Genomic DNA, 19,773 nt, shown 5'->3' with positions numbered 1-19,773 from the left:
GGATCATTATTCAGCTATGTTATTTCAAAATTGACTGGGGCGTTTGGGGTTAAACATGTTTTCGAAGGTAAATAATATTGACGTGGAACTTTTTTTCATGTGAGTGTAATAGTCTATAGATTGTTTGGTGGAATAGTGAAATAGAAGTTAATACATTCTTGCTCAATTCTGTGTCGCGTTGAAGGTGTCATGATTGTCATCCTCAGCCTAATCAATGTGTTACTGTAATTTGAATTCACAAATGACTAAGCGATGTTTTTTTCGACGCACTGTTCAACTCCACCATAGAGAATTACATGACTTTGACAATCAGTAAATTCCAGCGAAAAATATTTTAATAAGTAAAGAATTGTCGCATAAAAATCAAATACTACAGTATATGGGAAATGGCAAAGTTCACGAAGTCTAGTCTGATTAATCATTTTATCAAAAAAAAAAAAAAAAAAAGTCCGAGCAAAAGGGGGTGCGTACGCCCTCTACGCCCCCTCTGGATCCGCCACTGGCTATGAAAAACGAGTTAACAAACTGGGACGCAGAATTGGTTGCTGAAGATCTCAAAGATTCAACCATCATCAACAAAGTTGACCTAAGACTCTCTATTCTCAAGCCGTTACATGCTAAATGGTTGAACAAAGTGTTTCCCGAGTTAAAGTCAAAGAAAGCCTCACATTGCTAGATTGGAAAAAGTCTGGTATAAGTGACTGTATAAAGTGTTAATTGATTGTATCTTTAATGAACTACATGTAGTGTTGAACTTTTGCTTAATGAACAATAGTAGCGTGTGATGATTATTGTTATTCTTGCATTCAATTTTATAAATTGACACTTACATAAACTATTGCCATACTTGTGCGTTATGAACAATAATATCTAATGATGATTTTTGTTATTTAAAGTCTATTATTTATTTATTGTGATAACTATTATTAGATAATTTGTTTTATTTCTCACTTTCTTACGGTGTTTACTTATACCAACAATACACATGCTTCACTGAATAATTTCAAACAATATTAAAGTCATAAGAAACCTCAAATTAAAAAAAAATAATGCATGTGTTTTTTATAACTAAATGGATAGTTTACATTATAAAACGTATGTACATATACTTTTTTCTGAAGAAAATTCTTTAATTTATTCATATTTAGAAGAAGTTTACTTTATTTTAATTTCTTCCTTCCAGGAAGCAATTGCCCCGACATATTTTCCGTATGCAAAGTGACCTCAGAGTGACCCATCTCGTAAAAATCCGGTGATCGCAATACGCATGGATGTCCTTAAAATAAACTATTATCTGAATTTACATGTTAAATACGTGCTCAATTTCCATGCTTTTTTGTTGATTTGTTGTTGATTGGTGGCAATCGTTAAACTTCGGCTTCAAAACACGAACTTTAATTACCTGTCATATTTTCACAACAAAACTGACCGATTGATAAAAAAAAATGATGATTATACGAAATTTATGCGAAAAAAGTGAAAAATTCTTGAACAGAAGACTAAGTTTATGATGTTTGTATGCATTGGTTCAAGAATTGGAAGAACATTATTTTTCACCGGTCACTCGTTTCTTATGACTTTAACAAAATAAAGTAACATCGTAATTTGTCACTGGATAAAATAATCGAACAGCATGTCAATAGTTATTTTCCAATTCATAAAATTCCCGGCAGCATTTTATTAAACACAAACTTATAACAGACACATTTCAATCAAAATTCAAAGTGTTATAAAAATGGCACCCGGCTTCACGGATAACACAGATTAGCGGAAATCAGTTGTAAAAATACATTAACCTTAAATGCCACAGATGAAAGGTTACTTACATCACGCCACTGAACAAAGGGAGATAAGTCAACCACAAACTGACGAATGAAAAATGAAAGTAGGAGTGGGAGGTTAAATTTAATATTGCGATCGTCCGCCGGTCGCATTATTCGCATTAATAAAAACCTTGCAATAATTTCTGAATTTACACTACTCTGTTACTTCTGTTCTCTTCTGTATTTTGTTTGTCATGTATTGTATATATCTTCGTTGCAAGTATATGCTTCTTGCGAATATAGCATTCATTCATTCCTTCAATTCACTATTATGTTTGTTATGTTTAATTGAAATGGATCGATGAAGCTTTTAGTAAAGGTAAAACACTTAATTGTTTTCATAACTATATTTTGTGTGTTTATTTTAAACCACTAAAGTGAGCACAATGAATTATTAATGAGACATAAGGATTGCAATTTTGATACTTTAATTGAAGAACTGCATGAGTACATGCATCCAAGGTAACATCAGCCATGTATTCAGCATCTATGTGTTGACATAAAATATCTGTTATACATAATTTATTGAAACTACTAAAACATTATAAAATTATTTGAAGCATAAAGCTCTTTATCAAATGATTCTAAGCTTCAGGGGAACCTTCGACTAATTTATCAATTAACAAAATGCAAAAAGCATATCGACACCAAACATATCAACAAGACTGTTGTAGAAATCAGTCAGATTTGGCACCATTATTTAGAATATTTAGTTCAAATGTTTTTCAACTCTATTTCTTATTATTTTTGTTTTAACTATTTTGATAATTGTTTTGTTTAGTATAAGTTACAGTTTAATAAATTGATTCGTATTCACATTAAATCTATATACTAAAATACGTACATTCATATATGATTGATTGCTGGTTGCTTAATGACATGTGACAATCTAATCATCAATATACTAACATGCGTACATTCATGTATTACAATCTGATTAGCTATAATATACTTACATGTGTAAATTTATGTATGAGAATCTGATTTTTCTCTGATTAGTCATTTTTCTACAAAATGAGATGAAGTAATTTTCAGTATACACGTTTGCAGATAAGATATACTTTGATTTGTTTCAGATTGGTGTCAGGGATTTCCTTATAAACATATTTTAACATTGTAAATATTTGTATTCGTTCCAGGAAAATGTTGTTTATCAAAGCAATGGTAACTCACTTAATTATCACAATGGTGTATGTATTAAGTGGTGGAATTTTTCAAAGTGGCAAGTACCTTGATTCTCAGATACTGAAAGTGTTTTTCAATGTAGGACCAAGAATGTGCAAGTTAAGATGCACTAGGTACGCTGGATGTACTGCGTTCAACTTCGTAAAAAGTAATTTGTACTGCGAACTTCTTAACGCGACTCAACAGGCCACAGCAATAGATAAGGAACAATACATGTACTCAGAAATGTTAACATGGACGATTGTAAGTACTTGCGAAACATGTGTTTATATGTCCACTTTTTTTCACTTTTAAAAGCTCGGTACATGCACATATAAAATATATACATCTCCCAAATTTTTCTATTCATTTATTTATATTGTTTGATACTTTTTAATTTGAACTTATAACTGTATATGTACATGTATGTGTGATGTACATATTTTGAGAGATTGTGCAACCTATCGAAATAGGAGTTGTGTTCTAATATGTAAGGACCACAGTTTTATATTGTTCTGCTCTACCTAATTGATTTTAAGTTTACATTACGTATAGCAGAAACATATATTAAGGGATACAGACCACCTAAGGGAGTTAACTCTTGAACAAAACAGCTGAACGTTGTAATCACATGCTATTAGTGAAGCGAAATCAAGCTTCTTATTGTTCAAAATTAGTGTTTGTCAATCTGATATATATATCCAATAAAATTATTTCGGTAAAATGTGTGAATTTTTTATATTTGTATCAACAGCATGAACAGGTCAAAGAAAATATTTTTTTCAAAATGTAATGAATGTTAAACGAGCCGAATCTGTTTTATTCAAAGTATTTGGTTCCTCCTGAATAATAAAGGCTTTTGTTGTATCAAAGTTCAATCAATTGATAAGCATTCTTATATGTTGTAAGATAAACAGAACAACTTGTTCATTGTCTCTCATTGATGGAAATGTTCTGCTGATTCATGTTCTTATATTGAATGTTTATTCTCAGTTAGCCTGGTATAAGCATGGTTAAATTTCAATTTACTATATTTAATTTGGAATATCTTTTTCCACCTGACAGAATTTACGACAAATAGAAAAAAACTGTACACTCCTTAATATAACCAAACTGTCTGTGTTATCTCCTTGTATACGCTTTTAATAACATTCCTAACACAAAACCTGGTCTCTATAAAAAAAAATCACATAATTTTCTGCATGTGAATGGACAGTTTTATAAATAAATAACATTTTTGCCTATTGTTTTATTGCATAGACACACAGATAAAGATTAAAATGCACATTAATTCGCTCATTTTAAGTTGAAGGAAAACTGAAATGTTCTGTTCTCTATTCTATATTGATTATATGAACAGGTTTATTCAAGGCTCAAATTATCACATCTGATTGTTTAGTGAAAGACAGCTTGGTTTCATTCAAGCAGAACGAGAAATGTGAGCTTGCTTTAAGTAACAGTTACATTCTTACTTATAATTCAATTGATTGTTCTTTACTTGTTTTTTTTCTCTCTATTAAACTCGTATTGTAGAATTAAGTGATTTTACTGTTAGTAGGCTTATCAACTAAGACATTTACTTTTTTCAGTTTACAATGCAAATTTAAATTTATTTAAATATGAAAATACGTTGCGTTCGATGCGCTTTTCTTGATTTACCTTCATCAGGAATGCTCATATATATCCAAACAGAAATAGAATGTGATCTTATTAAACAAACAAGACAGAATAAAGAAGTAACAAACAAAAGGCTGTAAATAACCCCAAGCTCACATTCTGAATAGTCGAACACCTCGACGAGTTGTTAGACATGTTAGGGTCGTATAAATATTCATTTTTAGAATTTGTGTACCAAATTTCATAAAACATGAAAGGGAGAAAGTTCAACTTTCCACACTTGACATACAAACTAATTCAAACTGCCTGCATAATAATGTCTAATTGCTTAACGAAAAAAAAAATTAATTGAAGAACTATTCAAAAATACCACATTACTACCAATATTTAAATACCACATTCCAATCACAAGGAAATTTTCAATGATGTTTTACCTTTGCGAAACTATGTCACTATGTTACTGCAATTTTAAGATATGTTGTCAGATGGGATGTTATCGATTAATAAATTGTATTTCTACAGGAATCAGACACGTGTTGGCCGAATCCTTGTTCATTTGGAGAAACCTGTGTCATCACGAGCAAAGACCTTCCAGTTTGTATTAAATTAGGTATGATTGTCTTATAGTGCTAATAAAGGGCATTTACTCGTTATCTGATAGCATTGTGTAATTGAATATTCATATTACCATCCGACTGAATGTTTCAAATCAATTAAAAGAGAATATAATATGGCTTTTTCAATATCACACCGGTAGCAAACCGAGACACTAATATAATAATCATAAGACCTCTGCACGAGGGATGATATTGGTTGAGGGTTGATATGGTGTGTGATTTTGAAAAGTCCATATCATTAAACCTTTATTATATACTTATACCTCAAGTATACAACTAATATCTCTTGGATATTTTTCACGAGATATGACGTAATACATATAACGAATTTGATAAAGCTTTTTTAACAACGACTGATATTGATTACGTGACATCAAACAGATTAGAATTGATAAAGCCTCTGTAACCGGGACTTATATCGACATAATCAATAATTGCTGATACAGCACGATTGTCATCAATTGTATTACACATACAATATACCCATATTTACTACTAAGTATATAAAAACATCTCTTATTTATCCTTGTGTTTTACATATATTTCAGTGGCGTAACGTTTTATACATTGTCTGACTAAAATTCAAATTCGAAAATACATAATAGGAGAGTTACCTCACAAACTAAATGGGTACCATTTAAATCTAACAAAATATACCAAGATTACTGTGTCAGAGCTATTTTGCAATTGTACAAAGTATTTTCAGCAAGGATAAATGAAAAACATATACATTTACTCTGCATAAAATAAAATAACAAATAATATATTTCAAAACATCTGAAGGTCTCATGATGTGTATTGCAAAATGTTTTTACTAGTATTTTGTTGATAATAAATGAATTCTCCTATGGGAATGTAAAACATAAATTTCAGCGGTCTTTGTACCGGTGTGTGGCGGGTAAAGATTGTGGCTAACATCATGGAACACAATTTCGTTCTTTGGTTTGTTAAAAGTTGTTGTTTTATCTTTTGTTTTTCTTTCGGCCGGGGGGAGGGGGGTAAATTGGTAGTCAAATATTCTAGATTACATATTGCATTAAAGTGTCGCTTAGTTATCTATTAAGGATTTACTAAGGTGAGGTTAGGTGAAAATTAATAAATTAAGAAGTTAAAATTAATACTATAAACTAGTAGAGCATCAATTAAGGATAAAAATAAGCTAACAATATTGACAGGTCATGGACTTCCTTTTCGAGATATTTGAGATTTAAAATATGGCGGGAAAAGGCCGACTTGGACTTTTACCTTATATTTGCATTGGTATTATTAGTTCTCAACACAAAAGAAAGAAAATGAAGAATCTTCTAAAATTTTGGTAAATGACCTTTCATGAGCTATTAAGTCTTATATGAAAAAATAAATGGGTGTTATGGGGCACAATATTTTACATTGTATTGTATGGAAAAACACCAAGGAGTCCGAACATTTGACACAAATTCTAAAACCTCACCTAAGTACATCCTTAAGGATGCAGTTAAGTCAGGTTTAGGAATTTTGTCAGATGTTCGGATTCCTTGGTTTTTTTCCCTACAATACAGGGTAAACTATTTTGCCCATATCACCAATTTTTCTTTTCATAGAAGACTTCAATAGCTCATAAAAAGGTTATTCCCAAAATTTAAGCAGATTTTAGATTTTTTTCTGACGATTTGAGACCCAAATAAAGCCAATGCTAAAAATAAGGTAAAAGTCCGAGTCAGCCTTTTCCCGCCATTTTTTAAAAATGAAATATCTTAACAAAGAGTTCCATAACATATCAATATTTTTGTTGTTGCTTATTCACTGGGACGTCGGTTGCAATAAATCTGATATCAACATTACAGCTTTTTATAAGAAAGTAAAACATTACTACCGACGAAACAAAATAGGGTTCAGCATATTTACACAACAGCTCTACTTTTGGTTAGCAATGGAAAGTCTGAAAAAACAAAGACACGGGAAATAACTGAAAAAAATCAAAGAAGGGAGAGACACATTTTGGATATGCTGGATTTAACTGAGAAACAATCCAATCGTTCTTATTCTGATATGAAACTAAGCAAATGATACTTTTAGAAGAATCAAGTCAAAAATATCGACAAAACATAATATGTATTTCATTGAAACACGCTGCTTTTACGAACAACACTTTAAAACATCGTTTATATTTTATATGTTAACGGGTGCCACATGTATAGCAGGATCTTTAATACTTCCGGAGCACCCGAGATCAGCCTCGTTTTTTTCTGGGGGGTCATGTTGCTGAGTCTTTAGTTTCCCATGTTGTGTTTCGTGTACTGTTGTTTGTCTGTTGGTCTTTTTGCATTTTTAGCCATGGCGTTGTCAGTTTATTTTCGACTCATGAGTTGTAATGTTTCTTTGGTATCTTTTGCCACTCTTTTATCTGTCTATTATCGGCTTTTACTTATTTTTACTTCAGAGACAGCAGATTACTTAGGTTGTTACAATGATGATGCAAGTAGGCACTTGAAACACAAAATGATTCAGAGGGAAGACATGTCCCTTGCATTTTGTAAGCAACACTGCAGTGGATACCGATTTGGTGGCTTGCAAGTTTGTATCTTATAATATTAAAAAAAATCTGTTTTTATTCAATTTAAGGTCAAGATACAATTAATGTAATATACATTATCAACTACATTCAAGGCCGTACGCTCCACAAGAGTCAAATAGTAAATGAGCATGTCATTACCACAACTAAGCATAAGGCCTCCTCGGAACATTTAAATGTCCCCACTATGCATTGGTTACAAAAAAAATAAAAGTAAAATATCGTTCATCGCGGCCTCTAGTGAGTGTTCTTCTTATAATTGTTAAGTGCTTTTAACGAGCTCCTTAACTACTGTCAAGGAAATTGTTATTAAATTTTGTAATAAAACACATGAAAATAGTGGAATTAACTATTATCAGAGTGTAAAAAAATCTTTAGATGTTTTGGATAAATTACGTGCTTTTAATGGCACTTTTGATTCGGTTGAAAGTGTTGGCTTTTCCACTCATTGTACTACACTTCCAAACTACCCTTGAAGCAAACATTTTACTATTTAACTAACCGATCGTTTGATCAATCTGATAGCAAACTTATTTGATGCATCTCATATTAAGCCTTTTTTATTCTCTAATGATAAAGGCAGATATTTTAGATATACTTATTGCAATGAGATTATATTAAAGCTGTAAATTTTCTCCTTGGCAACATTTATGTACGTTTCGGAAATAAAGTTTTTCGACAGGATGTATGTATTTCTATGGGCGACAATTGTCCCCATTGGATAACAGACTTATGTCTGTACTGTTATAAATCAAAGTGTATGACCAAACTCAGAAACCAATCCGTCTTAATTCCGATTAATTAATGAATTCAACAACACATACCGTTATCTTGGTAATATTGTTGCGTTAAATAAGTAAGAATTCTCTAAATATACTGCTCAAATTAAGCAAAGGAACTTACTTTAAATAAATCAAATATTAACAGCTATATCTGTCCTTTCCTCGAATTAGATACATTTGTATTTCAGTTTTACACCAGAAACTCGTTCTCTATGCCCGTATCTGTAGTGACGTTTTTGGATTTCGATGAGCGTAATATATTATTGGTAGACAATTAAGTCGGGGTTTTTGTTACAACAAATCACTTTAAACCTTTACTAAATTCTTCCATAGATACAAAGATTTTGTTTGCAAGTTTTGCAGAACCTACAGTTATCCTATTTCAAACAAAATATCACATCCTTGCTGAAGGTAGTGTTGTTAACCTAGCACGGAAACTTTATTACTATCCGCGAAAACTTATCAACCCTTTAAATAAAATCATTCAACAAGGATATAAATTCAACATCGTAATATATCTTCGCATTTTGTGTTGTTGGTATTAATATTGATTTTGTTATCAGTAAATTCAAACGATACTTAATATAATAGTTATACAGATATGCACTTTAACGGTACACCAATATGTGGATACCTATATTTTGGCATTGCACAAGGTGACGGTTTTTTTTTACTCTTAATTACGTCTTTACAGTTAATCCGTTGGATAACAGGTTGAATGTGAGCTGTTATTTTAGTCTTAGATACACTATTTTAGTATTAGCTGTCAGTAACTGTGAGTATTCTCAGATCTGTACTTTGTGTCGTTTTGGTTGTTAGGGTTTTTGTTTCATTTTTTTTCTGCTTTGTATCGACCTGATGAGTTAAGCTTTTTTCAACGGATTTTAATAGTTTGTTTCATGGTGTGCTGTAACACCACTGCACAGGGTTAGGGGGTGTTGAGTGCTTACAAACATGTTCACCACTGCCTAATTCTGTATGTGCCTGTCCCAAGTTAGGAGCATGTAGTTCAGTGGTTGTCGTTGGTTCGTGTCTGTCATATATGATTTTCATAATTGTTTTGCTATAGCATAGTTTTCTCTAGTATTGTTTCATATTTTTATGCCGGGCATTTAAAAACCGTCTATACAGTTTTTTTTCCCTTATTTTTGATGGTCGCTCAGTTGCCTACAATTGCTTACACACACTTCATTTGAAATTTGGCCGATAGTTATCTCATTGGCTATCATACAGCATCTCCTTGGTTTTATACAGTCACAGCTTTACGTCAAATTTTGCATACAACTTTGGCTCGTTGAATTTAACTCTAAATTCTCATTTTTTCCTGAAAAAAAAATAAGGACTAACTCTTTCAAAACAGATGCAAATTAATATAGAAGCTTATACAATTGGTGAAAAATATTCTTATATTCTCGAAGAACCATCAAATATTAAATAATCATTACATAGATTTTTCTTAAGTTCAACGAACCAAAAAAGTTGTATTCAAAATTTCTGTGACAGTACCTTGACCTTTAATCTATTGATGTGTGTCTTCATAATGGAGTACCAGGGCTCATTTGAGGTATGCGTATACAAACTCGCCAATCCTTTGTTTAACTCTACTTATCTAGCATGTCTAGTTCCTTGTATTCCTCATTTGTCATGAATTTATAAGTAGCAGGCGAAGTAAGTTACACGCTATATAAAGATATATTCCCTTAGAATCATTAATCTCTAATCTTAAAAAATGTGTCAATATTCAAAATAATGTCCTGTTTTTTCAAATTATTTAGTTTCAAATCTGTAGCTTTTTGTGTCCCCTCAAATGAAGTTAAAACCATGTTTGTTTTTCGAAATCAACGTCATATAATTGAACTTCGACAAAACTCCAAAGTTAAATATTCATATGCCCCGCCTTCAATTGGATATTCCTCAACTGTCATAGCAATGCTGTCATCATCATGTTAAAAAACATTAACATGTTTTGAATAGCATATGATGCTTGTTATCACATTTTCTGATATATTTTCCGTGATTGTTTTTAATATAATATTATACATGTTATAAAACACTTTAAATTCCTAAAAACTTTATTAGACGTTTTTTGTAATTTAGAAAAAGTAACTATTCAAGAAAACTTTAAACAATTTATATTTTTAAGATAATTGGCATACACATATTCAAGTTAACTGAAATGTAGTGTATTTTGAATAAGAGATTGATTATTCACAGAGAAAAATAAAATGCTGCATATAATTTATACCTATTCGTATTGTTTTAAATTTTTAAATTCCTTCCTAGACATTCCAATTAGATTCTTTACATCTATGCAATCTAATTAAATATAGTTCTCTGATTTCGTTATACTCGTATGAGATTTAACAACGATGCATATATAGTTTCACTTCTGCATGTGACTTTTTCAACCAATCAGAATTCGAGTTACGAATCTGAACAGCGCAAAAATAACATATTACTGAATGAGGTTCATTGAAAGGTCCCGAGGGTATTTAGAAATTAAAAAAAAAAACAACGGGACTGACAAGTTTATCGCTATGATTGGTACATTGGTTAGAAATAGTTTTGAATCTCCTCTTTTGTCGTTATGACATCATAATATATATTCTGATAGAAGATAATGACTATAACTGTGACCATGAATATTTGAAGTATGTGACGTTAGTCATAGTTTTCAGATGTGCCCAGTACACTTTTATGGCTTGAGGGTGGGTCGTAATCGTGGTAATTAGAGTACAGTAACTACTTATTTAAACTGTAGCGGTGCTTCCACTCAACAGATATGGATGAAGGAGTTTGAAAAGGATGGGGACTAGGCATCGTTTAGAATTAATCTATACATTAACCATGCATGTAAATATAGCTCCATAAGACCCCCCCTAAGATCTACATCTGCTTACCTAGTAGATAAATAACTGTCCTCCAGTATCTGCGTTGGTGTATTACTTCTTAAGCTCTGTTGGTAGAGGGCTTATTGTCCTATATTTGTGAACTGTCAGCTTAAATCTAATTCGTAGGCTGGGCTATATATGTTTATTCACTATACTATTCCCATGCTGTAAGGGATAAATGTACCCAAAACCAATTAAATTGGAACGAAAAGTAGTGGTTAGTAGGCAAAAGTTTTCAGTAATGCGTTACATGGATTTAAACCAGAAAATTCCGAATATATGGCAAAAATATCAAAAACAAGTAGAGCAAACATCCTTAAATCATTAAATAAATTCTATGCACTTGTTATCGACATGTCCAGCTTTATATCAATCAAAGTTTATGAAATTTTGTAGGGTAATTCCTATTGTTTGTGTGGAGATGTCCTGATTGATAGTAGGTATCCAAAACTTTCAGAAACAGAATGCAGCCGGAATTGCAGCGGAGAACCTGCACGGAAATGTGGTGGAAACATGAGGAATTCAATTTATTTAGGTGATTAAGATATATTGCACTATTATTAATAGTCCAGAGTCTCGATTAAATTGTAATGCCGATTGAATACTTCAAAAACAGAGTAGAAAAATCAGAACATATCATGGATGCCATTATGATCCTGCGTAATCTTTTAAAATGTTGAAATAGAAAGGAGAAGGTTCACGAAGGGTTAAAATTGACCCTAAATTTTTGATGCTTTTTAAAACGGGCCAAAAACTTACAAATTTCACAAAAAAGTACTTGTGATAATACTATTAAGACAAAAATGTATTTGTCTGGCACCTTCCTTTACAATTTATGAAGCTATGACCCCTTAAAAAACATTATTTGTATTTTAAGGTCAATTTTGGTACTTTTTCCCCATAATTTCAATTGTTTTTGGCATAATTAACCATGGCCTCCATCCACGATCCAAAAAGTATTAAGTTTTGTCTCCTAAGAGTTTTATTTTCTTCGTCATATTTGAGTGATTCTTACTATGACAGTTGTCAAAATTAAGCGCAAAAATTGGCACGTAACCTTATGATTCATTTCAGTAAAGGTTTCACTTCAGGAATGACTAATATGTTTTTGGTCTATGAAGAAATAACATAAAAAATTTGTTGCACACTGATTAACCAGGGTAGCGATTTATTTTCAAAGTGTGCACCACATTTATGAGGTTTTTCCTAATAGACAGAAAAAATATTACATTCATTTTTTATAATTTAATTCTAAATACCAGTTTTAAGGAGTAAATCATGAAAAAAAAAAAAAGTTGAAGACGTCACGGTTACATGACAAAATTATGTCTATGAGCTAATACACAAAAAACCTTTCCGCAAATCAGAAGACGTGTTACATCCAAAATTAAATTATTGGCACTTAACCTTATGTTTCATTTTTAGTGAAGGTTGGCATGTTCGTTGCTTGATTAGAATATAATTTATGAACTTAAATCTGAAGACGGTAAGAATTAATCATGACAATCAGTGTTGAAATTGGTGCAGTTTGCAGTTTCTATCCCTTACAGGTTTTTTTTAGAATAAAAGTTATAAAACAGTAAAACAACATAAATACGAAGATGCAGTATGATTACCAATGGAACAACTCGCAACCAGAGACCTCTTGATAAAAGTTGACAACTATAGGTCACCGTATGTCCTTCAATAATGACAAAACACATACCGCATAGTCGGCTATAAAAGGCCCCGAAATGACAGATGTCAATATCATAGTAAAACTGAATAATTCGTGTAAGGAGGAAACTTGTAATTTTTTCAGTTTTTATAGTAATTTTTATAATCTTGTATTTGTAACCGTAATTGAAATTTACAGTTTCTGTTTTTATTATTGCTTTAACGATAGAAAACAAGAGCTATAGGATTGGACAAAGTTCATTATTTAAAGTAATAACTCTTATAGAAAATCAATTTGAGACTCTAATCATGTAAACCCCTTATAAAAGAACACGAATTGCTAACAATTTAGCACTAATCAAAAAATTGTATTTATCTTTTTTTCACATTGTGTTAACTATTATCTACAAAAAAATTTAAAAAAAAACGTTTTATAAATCAGACACTAGCAAATAGCTTTTCTACATTTACCATCATCAGCAATGCTAAAACCAAAATTATGAAAGCCATTATAGATAGAAAATCATAATTGCAGTTGCTTTGATATTGGTATATGAAAAAAGAGTGATACAATGTCATTCAATCTGTGTGTAAGTTTTAATAATAATAATATGAGTAAAATGGTTATAGGGGTGATACGCTTTAATATGATGGCAGAGGGGATCTTCGTGTTGTCTATTCTAACACAACTTTTGGATTTGTGTTTAATCAACTTTCATTTCTTTCACCACCACTTGCACCCTTCAAAAAGACAATATGCATTTACGTTATGTCTTTTGTCGAACGTATTTTCTTACATTAAGCATTAGAACAAAGTGTTAAATTTTAATGGATTTGGGTTCAAAGTATTATGGCCATTGAAAAATATATCTTAATAGGATGAAGTATCATCCACATTAACAAGATTATAATGAATGGTATAGTAGTGTTTTATCATAGAAGGTGATATCTATCATGTTTGATAAATAGAAGCATTACGTCATTTGTCTCATCTTGCAGGTCTGTCAGTCATTATGACATATTCGACCTCACTAGAGGTAATTTGGTTGGAAATCATCATACCATTTTCCAAGATATCTGCAATGAAAATGAGCTTTAATGATCATTTCACGGATCTTAGGCTGCATTTCTTTCTCACCAAAATTTAGTAAACGTTGTGTGGCGTTTGTTGTTATTTTCTAAACGCTACGAAAGTAGAAACAAATACAACGTTCAATAAGTCTTTACTGGCCCAGTTTGAACTTTCAATTATGCATGCACATGTTGTTGGTAAACAGATTTTTTACAAACGTACAAAAAATATATCGTTTAATCAAGTTCAAATTAGAAACAAATGTAGTGTTTGTACTAACAAACGGCGAACGACAAACTGTAGACTCATCTTTAGCGATTGCATAATTTGTCAAAGTTTATGTAAACTTTGCAAACGTATGTTAGAAACAAATGATCAAAACATGTGCGCGCTTAGTCGTTTGCATCGTTTGTGTTAGAAAGAAATGAAACCCATGTCAATCATCATTGTGAAAGGGCTAAATTTATATTTTTATAATATTTTATTTTGAACTGATGAAATATTCCTGATATTGTTTTATCAAATAACTATATTATGCGATATAAAGAACAACATATATAAGACTGAGATTGAGAATAAGTATTTTATTAGTTTAAAATCCAAACAATAGAATTGTTACTAAAGAGAAACATATAACACAACATGCACAACTATAGACAGGAACCAATACAAACATGTACATGTAACATTGAAAAACAAATGTTAATATCTATTACAATACTATTTTTGACACGTGACTCCTCATAAAATTAACATTTCAAATATCTTGATCATATATATATGTATATGATATTAGTCGTGAATCTTACACAGTTCACGTATTGACTTAAATGTAGTTAGTTTTCTCATTATACATTTCACTTCGACTGTTTACAAAGATAAATAATATATCACAGTCTTCACAATAAAATATAAAATCATTTTTTTCTTCATTATTCATTAAATTAAAACAGAGAATAATTTTAGAAATTTCATTAAAATTTGTTATTCTATGTTTTTTAAGTATACATGTTATGTGGGCCTTTAATAAAATTGAAAACGCCGAGGAAAATATTCCTATTATATAACAGACACTTCCATGATCATGCAACTCATATTGGACAATATTAAAAAATCAAAATTAATATCAGTCAGGTATCAAAAGATAATAGTTTTTCTTCATATTTTACAGTTTGAAGAGCCTTAACCTAGACTACCATTATTCAATAGAAGGACCCAGTATGTACCTATCAAAAACATTGTTTGTCTAAATTTGAGACGAAAAATATAGATATTATAGTGTTAGCTCTGTGTAACAACGTGTTATCCGATGGACAGTGTCTCTCATAAAGTTGTCAAATAGTTGGACGTGTATATATAAATATTATTGGTATAGGATATTTGTGTATATTTTAACTGTTCATACCTGTGAGACACATACTGATCTGTTAGATGTTGTACTGTTGCAATTCATTCATAAAAACTAAAGTGTTGTAAACATGTAAGGAACTATATCTTTTTTCTACGTATTCACAATTTGTTTTGATCCACCGTTATCGACGTCTTGACAACGCATATTGTTGTATGAAGTCAGAGAGTGAAATAACCACGTTTATTTCATATCTGAAATTATCGGTATTTATTTAACTGGGAAATCATTGCAACCAATGTAATAATAAAAAATATCAATTGGAAGTGAACTTCAATAAAACGGAAGTAGCTAAATGTCTCAATTATTATCGGCAAAAGTATGTAGAAACCTATATTTTTGGATTCAGTTTGAAAAAAGCTATCATATGAGACCGGAAGTTAACAATGATCTCCCTTCTTTAAGGCAAAAATGTATAGAAACGATATCTTTTTATTTAATCAGATTGAAGAAACCTATGTTTAGACGCCAAAAGTAACGTTGAAACAGGAAGTAACGTCTCATTAAGCATTTAAATAAAACAACAAATTGTTTTTAATTATATATTTATATTTTTTCAATTGACGCAGAGACAACCAATTAAAAGCGAGAGAACCAGTAGAAAAGATAACATTGAATTTGACTGAACATATTAAAAAGAAATAATCTCTTTTGATGTCCAAATTAGAAAAATGTATGAACTTTTTAGGTAATAATAATATTTTCCTTATGCATGGCACTTCCTGTTTGTCGATGTTTGGATATAACTTAGATTTTTGGAATACATAAGAACTTCAACGTTATATTTTGATTTGGTTTGCAAATAGTGTAACCCCGAACACCACTGAAAATACACTGATTGTCGAAATGATTATTTCATGTAGTAAAATGGATTTAATCTAATTTGATTACAATAATTTTTATACTGCACTCGTTCTATTTGAGCACTCAAAATGCGTTGTCATACACAGTCGCTGACCCGATATCACTTTTTCTCATGAATATTTAAATAGAAGTTGCCGAAATAATATTTAATTATTCATACGACCTCTTCAACCTGTCCTTGTTTCCAATGCATACAACAATACGTGGAACGACTCAACCTTGTTTCTTTTGCAATTATTGGAAAAACATATTTCATTTGTTAATATTTTTTGTTTGCAACCTATAAATCATTGTTTTATGCTTATGGTTGATATTTCAGTCCATACTCAAACGATCTCGTTCACCATCGAGTGTAGGATTCAACAGGTAAAATTAATGTACAGTTCATTAATGTGTTGTATACTTCTCCGAGAGCATGATATGAGGCCTTTTTAAAGGAGATTTCCCCCAATATTTAAATCAAATAAATAAACTTAACGCATTAAACAACAGTTAAAAATGTTTTTTTTTATTAGATTACAGAATAAAGACAATAATAGTGCATTGACTTGACATATCAACGATATAAGGTTTCTAAGCCTCATGATCATCCTTATATCGTTCATATGTCAAGTCAATGCACTATTATTGTCTATATACTGGGTCGTTGCGACTGCTTATCAACAATAAGTCCAAGAAGGTATCACCATCCCACTAGCTCAATACTTTGGTACTGGCATGAAAAAAGGTTATAGTTTGAAAGAAATTTTTCTGTTGCAAATTTTGAGAAATCATCTGAAATTAAAAGAAAATATATCCGAAGGTCACATTATCCCTAAACACTAATTTATTTTAAAATGAGATGATGTTAATTCAAGGATGGTTGATATGTTTGTGCAAATTGTCAACCGTAAAGAAATTTAGTTATATATGCAGATAGTTTTGCTGTTTAGATATAGTCTTAATTTTATTTTTTTTTATATACAAAAATAACAATCACTGCATTTTGAAACAAAATTTTATGTCGGAAATTAGCACATGTAAATTCCAAATAAATATGTATTGAGCACGCCTCTGTTATGAACTTAGTTTAATGTGAATATCCGAATGTAACACAAGCATTGCTTGTCTTCAGGCGGCTGTTTATCCTGTTTATAGACGCGATGCTCTGCATTGTTCATAAAAATCTTGCATCATCACGGAAAACAAAGAAGTATGTTAAGAACATGACTGTTAAAATGAACAATATAACTTCTTGTTGAAAAAGTAAAACTGAATGAAAAAATAGGTACACAAATTATGAAATTATAATGTATAAAGAAACTTAAGGTGGTACCTAACACTACAGGGAGATAACTCTGTAAAATCAACTGAACGTTTTAATTACGCTGTGTTGTTAATGGAATATTAAGATTCTCAATGATCAAAATAAGTGTTTGTGAAACTGCTATATAACCAGTGTATTTTTTCTGATATAACGGTTTATTCAAAATTTTTGAAATTTTTATATTTTTGTTAAAGGATCAAAGTAAATACTTTGACAAAATTTTAAGAAAATTAAACGAGCCAAATTAATTTTAGCGAAAGTGTTGGGTACCACCTTAACGAGTTCTGTGCCATGGGGCCAATAAATTGGCCCCAGCAACATCTGAAAAATGCCACAAGGCCAATATGTTGGCCCTTAATTGGTAAACATATTTTTCACATTTTCTGAACAAATACGGCTTAAAAAGTTTATGTCTTTTGAAATGTTGAAAATAAGTTGGTTTGAGAACTACGACAGTTTAATTCAAATAATTTAACGGTTTTATTTTGTATACTGTAAACAATAGTTTGACGTTGACGTTTATTACGTCACTTTCACAACAACAACAGGTACCCGCGCTGAAACAAACACAACGTTAGAACACTGTAGCCATATATGAAACCAAGTTCAAATTAAAAAAAAATATATATTTCTTATAGACTTGAATACATCGGTTTTACTGTGTTAGAAAGTTCTTCATAATCGAAATCTTCATACATGTTCTTCCATCAAATTATTATCTATACAATATATGCATGTAATAAAATCATGAAAAGAAAAGTAGGGATTATCGGGCCAAAATTAAAAAAAAAAACAAAAAAAAAAACACGAGAATAACGAACTACCTCTCGTTAGCACTTGCAAGTGCAAGGGGAAATCCGTGACGAACGAATGTAAACAAACGTACACTGCAATGAAAATAGTAATACAAGATTTTGAAGGAATAAATCAAATACACCTAATCATTTAACAATATGCTAAAAGGAAAATAGTTTGATTTTTAACACATGGAAACCCATGGAAAATAAAAAAAAGTAGCATGGCTCTATAATCAATTCAATTATTTTTCATATGCAACACGTGCTATGTTTAATTTTAATCAATGCCACAATCCGGTAAACTTCGGCACCACACTCGAAAGTTAATAAACTTCCAATCAACAAGTACTGAATGAAACATCATTTGTCAGTAATACGTTATAGATTGGTAATAAATGTGCATACATGAATTATTTCCGTATAAACATTATGCATACATAAGTTCAATAACTTTTATGACCCTGTTAATGCAATAAACTCGTTTCATGTAAAGTGCAATTTCGAGACTAAACATACACTGATATGATTTATCTGAGATTACATGTGTTATAGTAATCTCGGGATTTATAAAACAAATGTTGTTGGTTTTTTTTTTAAATTGAAATGTTTATTGATAGTTTCAAAACATATCTGACCGGCATTTACAAGTTCTTCTATTAGCTTTGTCTGTGTATTTGCAAAATTGATATTTTCACCAAATACCATTTACATTGTGAACATGGTGAAATAGGAAAACTAATGAAAAATTCTTAGTCGACTTTCATATTCGTGCATTTTTGACGTCAAATGGAACTTTGCATAATACGTCAAATATGGCAACTCCTTGTTTCTGTATTTTTCCGCTGGAAAAAAATGCTGAAGACCCCAAATTTATTTGCGAAAGGGTTGTAAAGAATATATACTAGACAGAGGAGCTCCTGCAATAGCATATTTTATGCTCATGTTTACAACTAATCTTATGAAGAAGATAGTTCTTGAAACAAACAAGTAAAACTGTTCGCTTTTCTAGTAGTTCTGTTTTCATGAATCTGATAAACTGTTATTGATAGAGACTAGAGTATATATTTTGTTATACTTTAACGGATTATCCTATATATATCTGTAGATAAAAGTATAAATTTAACAGAAACACTTTCCGACTGCATGTGAATTTCCTAAAATCTTATCTAATGATTATTTCATCTCCCCTATAACAAATCCCCACTTAAAAGAATATAAGCACACT

At 30.8% G+C, this 19,773-nt stretch overlaps 1 long non-coding RNA gene across 1 annotated transcript; it reads left to right on the top strand.

Moving 5' to 3' along the window:
* The first annotated feature begins 2,885 nt into the window (after positions 1-2,885).
* On the top strand, positions 2,886-15,486 carry LOC143074705 (uncharacterized). Its single transcript, XR_012978019.1, has 5 exons — positions 2,886-3,251; positions 5,127-5,214; positions 7,641-7,774; positions 11,842-11,980; positions 15,345-15,486. It is a non-coding gene; the product is annotated as an uncharacterized LOC143074705 (long non-coding RNA).
* Positions 15,487-19,773: the final 4,287 nt, after the last annotated feature.

This window comes from Mytilus galloprovincialis, chromosome 5 (genome assembly GCF_965363235.1).
Source record: "Mytilus galloprovincialis chromosome 5, xbMytGall1.hap1.1, whole genome shotgun sequence".
NCBI lineage: Eukaryota > Metazoa > Mollusca > Bivalvia > Mytilida > Mytilidae > Mytilus > Mytilus galloprovincialis.
Note: the sequence above shows the minus strand (reverse complement) of the source record. Positions and strands in the feature narration are given on the sequence as shown.